Here is a 7,649-nt window from a genome sequence, read left to right as displayed (position 1 = left end):
GAGAGAGAGAGAGAGAGAGAGAGAGAGAGAGAGAGAGAGAGAGAGGCTGAAGACAGGGCAAGTTGAGGTGTTGACAGCTCAGCCTGCACAGCAAGAACCAGGAGGGAGGAGTGGGGACATGCAGGTGCAGAGGGTAGAGGCCCGAGAGCCATGGGAGGGGAAACGGCACAGCAGTCCTCCCAAGCAGCGTCTTATATATACAGAGGGAATCATCGAGGGAAGAAGCACTTGTGAACACACACACACACACACACACACACCACCGAAGGGGAGATAAAAGCCTGACTCCCAGAGAAGAAAAACAAGATCCCCTGGAGAAGGCCAGAGGGACTCTCACACAACCCTCCCTCAATCCCCCGCCCCCTTAAATATCAAAAGAGTCCGGAGGACTAGTGCAGACAGGAAAACAGTACAGTGCTATGGACAGGCCGATAGATGGCGCTACTGAGAGGAGAGGGACCTAGTATGCAGCAGCGTCTCCTGTGCACAGGTACAGCTCTGGTGCTCACTCAAGGTGTCCAGAGCCATCCAGCTAACACTAAGACATGGGAAAGGGAGCAGACACTGAGGAGGGCTGGCCTGGGACATGTCCCTCAGGAGGGCTGGCATGGGGCACACCCCTCTTCTCCAACCTTCTCACCCAATGACTTTCTCCACCGATGCTGAAGGAGAGCCCCTCTTGGCACTTGAACACTACTCGGTTCATGGGACTCTGATGGACTCCCTGATGCCTCCAGCACACAGCATGGTGGAGGCTGTTCTGGAAGCTCTTCCGTGAGGATACCTCAGAGAGAGGATGCTAAGTGCATAGGTGTCCGAGAATGAAGGGATCTGGAGCATCAGGACCCACTCATGGGTCTGGGGAGGGGACCCGCAGCCAGACGGTAGCCCAAGGAGGGTCAGGCTTGACCCTATGGCCCGGAAAGGTGTCAGGTACAATGGTCCTGAGGGCAAGGTGTGTGACTGGCCATCCTATGATGGTGACCATCCCATCCCAGCTGGTGACAAAGGAGAGTGAGGTGTGGAATGTATGCCACCAAAAGGCTAAGGCCTGAACTGCACCCACCCCAGAGCTCCAAGGGACAGGGCGGGCTGAAGCAGAGGAGGGGCAAAGCCAGGGTACCCGTGGAAGAGCTGGTGACTAGGGAGGGTGATAGAGGGATGGGGCTAGGTGGCCAGCCAAGGGTAGCGGGAGAGATTGGCAAAGAACAGCAGTGTCAGCTGGGAAAGGAGACTGTGAGCCATGGACTCAGAGGGCCACAGTCCACAGCCAGCCTAGGTGACCTGGATTGTCCCGGCCAGAGTGTGGCTGCTAAAAATAGTAAAGGTCATGGTCCTCTTGATAAGGAGGGAATCACGAAACTCCCAACCTCCCACAGGGGACAGCCCAAGCCCACCAGAGTCACATGGTACACCCAACACAGATGTCCGACGGCCAGTGTGCTGACAAAGGACAGGCAGAGAGGGGAACTGGTGAGAGGCGGTGTCCCCAAACACTGGGAACACTCGATTCCAGAAGCCAATTACAGGTTATATGGATTTCATATGGATTTCAAAGTTTTTAATTAAAAAAGAAAGAGCAAACTACATTGGAATTCAAAAAGTCGGGGCAAGAGGGCGGCGGTACCACAGAAGGTGTGGAGGCTCAAGAAGCTAGGAAGCTGGTCCCTGGGGAGAACAAAACCTGGATAGACAAACTGGAAGTTGAGAACCAGTGGAGGGTCGGGGGGAGGCAACGTGGAAGGAAGAGACTTGTGTGGGGGACAGAGGCTACACCTAAAGGGGGCGTGTTAGTCGACAGCTGTGAAGTCAGACAAGCAGTGTCCTGCTGAGGACAGCAGGACCCCAGGGAAGGCCTCTCTGAAGAGGAGACACAGGAGCAGAGACCTAAAAGAGGCAGTGAGAGCAGGCAAGCCTCTAGCCACTGGTTCCAGGCAGGGAGAACCATATGCATGGAGGTCCTGAGGTAGAAGCAGCTCACTGCATTTAAGTAATGGTTGGGCAGAGGAAAACAAGGGCTAGTGGCACAAGAGGCTGGGGACAAGGAAGAGCAGCTGGCCAAGGGAAGCTGGTGTCTTCCTGTACAAGTGGTTAGTACTGGGGACCGGATTCTGTGGTGGGGTGCCCTAGAGACCTTAGGGAAAACAGGTGAAGAAAAAAAGAAGCCCCAAGCAGTTCCACCCCTGTGGGACTGGATGGAATATTCAGATGAACCCCAAAAGTTCTTCCACCACTGGTTCTGCAGCAGAGGTAACCAGAGGGGAGGGGGGCAGAGTGAGGAGCTATGGGGAGAAGCAACAGGGCACAGACAAAGGCTGGAAGGAAGAAGAAAGCTTGGGGAAGAGAGAGCTTGGGAGGGAGAGAGGGAGGGAGGGAGGGAGGGAGCTAGCGAGCTGGCAGAGCGGGAGCTTCAAGGCGAGGCGAGACCCCCACTCCACCAGGGCTCTGGATGACGCATGCACGCAAGCTGAGCCCACGCTGAGCCATCTCAGCCAGAGCTGTGACGCACTTCGCCCACCTGAGAGGCCGCCAGGCACAGTCATTGACATGCGAGCCCTAGCAAGGTCCCCAGGAGAGGGGCTACAAGGAAGAAGTCCACGGGGGAAGGAGCAGGCAGGATAGCAGGGTGGTGGGTACACCACAGAGAAAAGGAATGACACATGACCACCCAGAAAGGAAACACAGACACCCAAGTCACCACTCACACTGACAGAATGACCAGCAACCCACTTAAAAATGGGCAAATATGGCCAGCTGTGTCTACACCCCAATGCATGGAGTGTCCGATGTGTGCCCACATATAAGTTATATGTATACTGACCCACAGGGATAAAGTCCAACACCCAGAGGTGACAGACTCCAATCTTCTGTCTGGGGCCAGGGCTCACAGAACCTCGCTCAGGCACCAGACACACCCCAAGGAAGAGATGCAGGGAAGGGGAAGAGGAAGGGAAGGGGAAGGGAAGGGAAGGGAAGGGAAGGGAAGGGAAGGGAAGGGAAGGGAAGGGAAGGGAAGGGAAGGGAAGGGAAGGGAAGGGAAGGGAAGGGAAGGGAAGGGAAGGGAAGGGAAGGGAAGGGAAGGGAAGGGAAGGGAAGGGAAGGGAAGGGAAGGGAAGGGAAGGGAAGGGAAGGGAAGGGAAGGGAAGGGAAGGGAAGGGAAGGGAAGGGAAGGGAAGGGAAGGGAAGGGAAGGGAAGAGAAGCAGAGGACATTGGGAGATGCTGATGAGGAGAGTGGGGCAGAAAACATGCTGTGTGGCCTCTCCAGCCCAAGCCAAATATATACCTCTGGGGGCTGCCCAACAGACACTAGTCAGTTGTTGAACAGCCTGATAACCTGGTAAAGGGAGCCCACGGGCAGCCCCTGTACCAGGCAGGTGACAGGCATCAGGGAAGCTGGGCCCCAGAGGGGAGGCAGGATCTATTAGGGAGGACTCATAAATAGGACATAGAGGGTATGTCAATCAAGTTGGGGTTCTGAGTGAGGTGGTCGGGGCTATAATAGGGGCCTGTAGGCAAGACCAACACAAAAGTCAGGTAGCTTAGTGTAAATCAGGAGCATTGGGAGACCTGGACTTGGGTGATGGATACTAGAGTGGTTCCTACGGAGAGGGTGCTGAGCCCTGGAGTAGGGACAGGGTTGGTGGGCAAGGGAAGGAACAAGAAGGGGTTCTGGGGAGTAGAGGAGGCTGGGCTGGTGTTCCTGAAAGCTGCAGACAATGAGGGTGAGGAGAGGGGAGAAGGCCCGCAAGCTCATGAGAGCCACGTGTCAGGGGGCATCAGAAAGGCCAGTGAATCTCAGGCTAAGAAGGAGATCCAGACAAGAAATCTTCCAGGAGTGGAGGCAACATGGAGTCTAAGGGGACATCTGTGGGCAGGAAAGACAGGCTAGGAAAGGTATGTGGGTCTGAGACTTGATTCCAAGACCTCAACTCAAAGCCAAGCTACACTAGGGAGCAAAGAGCTGCCAAAGGAGACGGATGACAGGAAGGATAGAGGCCAGAATCCTGTTCTGCCCCTCAGAGACAGCAAAAGAGGTGATAGGGAGGCAACAGCTGTGAAACCTGGCCAGGCTCCCCTGAAACTGTCTAGTGGGGAGTGCCCAGGAGTGGCGGGGGGTGGAGAGAGAAAGAAAGGGGGGGCAGAGTTTGGGGAAGGAGAGAGGGAGGAAGATGGTGAGGAAATCTCCCCCCAAACCCATCCCCGTCTCCTTCCCTCTCTCCCTCTTCCCCTCCGTCTCTGTCTCTCCCTCCTTCTCTTCCTCCCTCCCTGTCTCCCTCCCTCTCTCTGACATATAGCATAGAGGCAGAATTCAGTGAAATTTGGGGAGAGCAGAAAGAGACAGGAGGGAGCTGATACGTGCGCGCACGCGCGCGCGCACACACACACACACACACACACACACACACACACACACCTCCTAGATAACTCTGTAAATATTCTTTAAAACACCCTCGCAGTTTGAGATTTAAAACAAATGTCAACCAGAGATGGAACAATCACAAAATTCAGAGTCAATTATCCCATGGTCGACAAGCTGTACCCTGATTTAAAGTGAAAGAGGTCAAGAAAAAGAAAGTGACACATAATCGCGGGATAGGGTGACAGACAACTGCAGGCTCACATGTGAGGTTGCTCGAGCCACCCAGGTAAGCAAGGCCAGGACAAAAGCAACACACACAGTAGGACCACGGAGAAAGAGCAGGCTGTTGTCTGCAAGGAGAGACCACAAAACTCTTTAGCAGGCAGTGGGGAGTTGTCTTGAGAGATGCCCACTGGTGGCCTGTGGGGTAGGGAGCCAGGCTGGAAGTGAAAGGAAGAGGTGGGCCATGAGGGTTAGGGGGCTGGCTGGGCAGTGGGCGAGGGTCCTGGATGCTTGGACTCTGCACTGTGACTCCAAATGGGAGCCTGGAAATCATTCCTGAGCACCAGTGAGATGGCTCAGCAGGAAGAGGTGTACCTAGCACAAAACCTGAAGACCCGAGTTCAGTCCCCGGGACCCACAAAGTAAAAGAGAAGTAATTCCCACACATTGTCCTTTGACCCCTACATACGTGGTGTAGCACACACTCACCACCCAGACAAACGAAAACCATGTAATGTCTGAAATACAAATGACTGTCTGGAGGGAAGCTCAGAAGATAAAAATCACTTGCCATCAAGCCTGGTAACCTGTTTGATTCATATACCCACACATTAAATACATAAAAGGAAAAAAATTTTAAAATGACTCTTGAACACACAGGAGGACAGTAGGACAGAAGGATGGGCAGGTGGGTCTTAGAACACATCGGTAGAACATAAGCAAACCCTAGACAAAGCCTGGGAGAGTGTCCTCCTACCCCAAAGGGTCCCGGGAGAGGGGTGAGCCTGCAGGCCAGGCAGACAGCGCAGACAGTGGCTGAGGCTCACCCACGCTCACTCACAGGAGCTTCAGTGTGTGTTGACCAAAAGAAAATGTAAAAGGAACTACCCAGAGTGGGACAAAGGATTAGAGCAAGTGACAGAGATGACATGTTGCCAGGCAGCTACACACCTCACACACACACACACACATACACACACACACACACCTCTGAATGCTGCACATGCAGGGCCAGGCAGATTTCAGAAGCACCCTGGAGACAGGAAGAAAGACAGGGAGAGGCTCAGAGGCTCAAGCTTCCCACACACTTGCTCTTGGCCACACGGACACAAAGGGCGTTGAGTACCCGGATGGGCACGCATGGTCCATAGAGATGGGCATGAGAGCCACATGGCAGGAGCTGCAGGGACCCTTCTCGTGTCTCCCACCCTCCCATCCCTCCNCCCCCCCCCACACACACACACACTCTCACAGAGTCAGACACATGGGCGGCAGCAACAATTGCTTCACAATAGGCCCTTTCTGAAGAGCCCCAGGAATGAAAAACACTTCCCAACCAGTGGTGGTGACCCCAGAGCTAAGGAAGAGGAGGCAGCTGCCCAGAGTGGGGCAGGAGCCTGACCAAGAGGCCATGCCTGAGGGGACTTGAACAAGCCGGGGGGGGGGGTGAGAGTGGGCAGAGACTGATGAAGAGTGCCAAAGGGGCATAGAGGATGCTGCATGTGCACAGAAGGAGGGGCTCTGCAATCACAGCTCAATTGAAACTAATCAGCGCCAGAGCTGGCTACACTCAGGGCTGTAACCCGGGGCAGCAGAGACACAAGCGACAGAAGGAGACAAAGGCAGAGAAACAGACAGGGAGGAGGCAGGGCCACAGTGAGGGATGAATGCAGGGGCAAAGTCTGAACACAGGTAACATGGAGGCATCTCTGTCCACGCCATGAAAGGCATCCAGGCACAGGGGAAGTCGCAGCATCACACCGCCAAGGCTTCATACACGCCTTGTACACCCTTCAAACCTAGTCACACCACAACCATGCTGCACACACTGTGTGTCACCCACCACACCACACACAACAAATAAGCTATGTTCCCCACTACACCTCACCTACCAGAGGTCTCCCCCTACATGTCACATTCCCACAGCACAAATTGCAGCCATACCCACATGTACCACAGTCCACACACAAAGCAGGGGATTCACACACCCGAACTGTGGGAAGTCAGGTGCTGCCGGGAAAGGATGGGACGTCTAGACCTAAGGAAAGGCACATATAGGCACAAGCTCACATGCAGACACACTGACACATGATCTCACACACACACACACACACACACACACACACACACTGACACATGCTCACACACACAAGCACACACAGACACATGCTCACACACACAAAGCACACATTACTGGCACATGCTCACACACACATACACACTGACACATGCTCACACACATGTAAATGCAAACACACCCAAAAGGGTAATCAGACTTTTACTTCCCTGAAGTTCTACTCTACCATCCAGACAAGCTCAGGGGGGCCTGTCTCTATTCACCTGAGGCCTAGGGACTTCTGCATTTGTCCTGTCTTGTCATTTAAACAGAAGGTGGTTGGTGGGCCCAGCTTGTTTTCTAGCCCGTAAGTCACCCGCGTCAGGGACGCCATACAAATCTGTCAAGGGGACAAATTAATGAACTGAGGGAGGGAACGGACGAAACAATGTTCCCAGCACGTAGGAGGAAGGGGAGCTGAAGAGAGCTTCCAGGGTTTGCAGATTATAAAAACAGAGGGAAAGCGGGAAGGGGTGGCACGGAGGGAGGCCCACACATCTGGAATAATCAGGATGGAGAGGGAGACCTGGAAACGGGTGAGTGAAGCCCCCTAACCCACACCAAGCACACACACATGCATGCATACGGTCTGTAAAAGCTGACACGACTGAACCTGGACAGCTCCCTGGAGACAGGGAGAGGAAGGAAGAGTGGACAGGGGCCTCTGTCTGCCCCTTTCCCTCCTTCACACACACACACAGCTGGGTAGGAACAGCAGTTCCACTGTTAATGTTTTCAGGAGAACCATGGGAGTAAAAAGAAACAGCCTCCCCCCCCCCCGCGCACCCTGCCAGCCGATGGCAGTGAACCCCAGAGCCAGAGCTAGGAGAGAGGGAAGGAGGCATCAAGGGGCAGGGGGTTGAAGAGCTTTGTGGAAACCCAGGCCTGCAGGGTAGGAGACAGGATAGGGGCTGGGGCTGGGGCTGGGGCTGGGGCTGGGGCTGGGGCTG

This window comes from Mus pahari, chromosome 3, assembly GCF_900095145.1.
Source record: "Mus pahari chromosome 3, PAHARI_EIJ_v1.1, whole genome shotgun sequence".
NCBI classification, from domain to species: Eukaryota; Metazoa; Chordata; class Mammalia; order Rodentia; family Muridae; genus Mus; species Mus pahari.
This window is presented reverse-complemented; position numbering follows the sequence as displayed.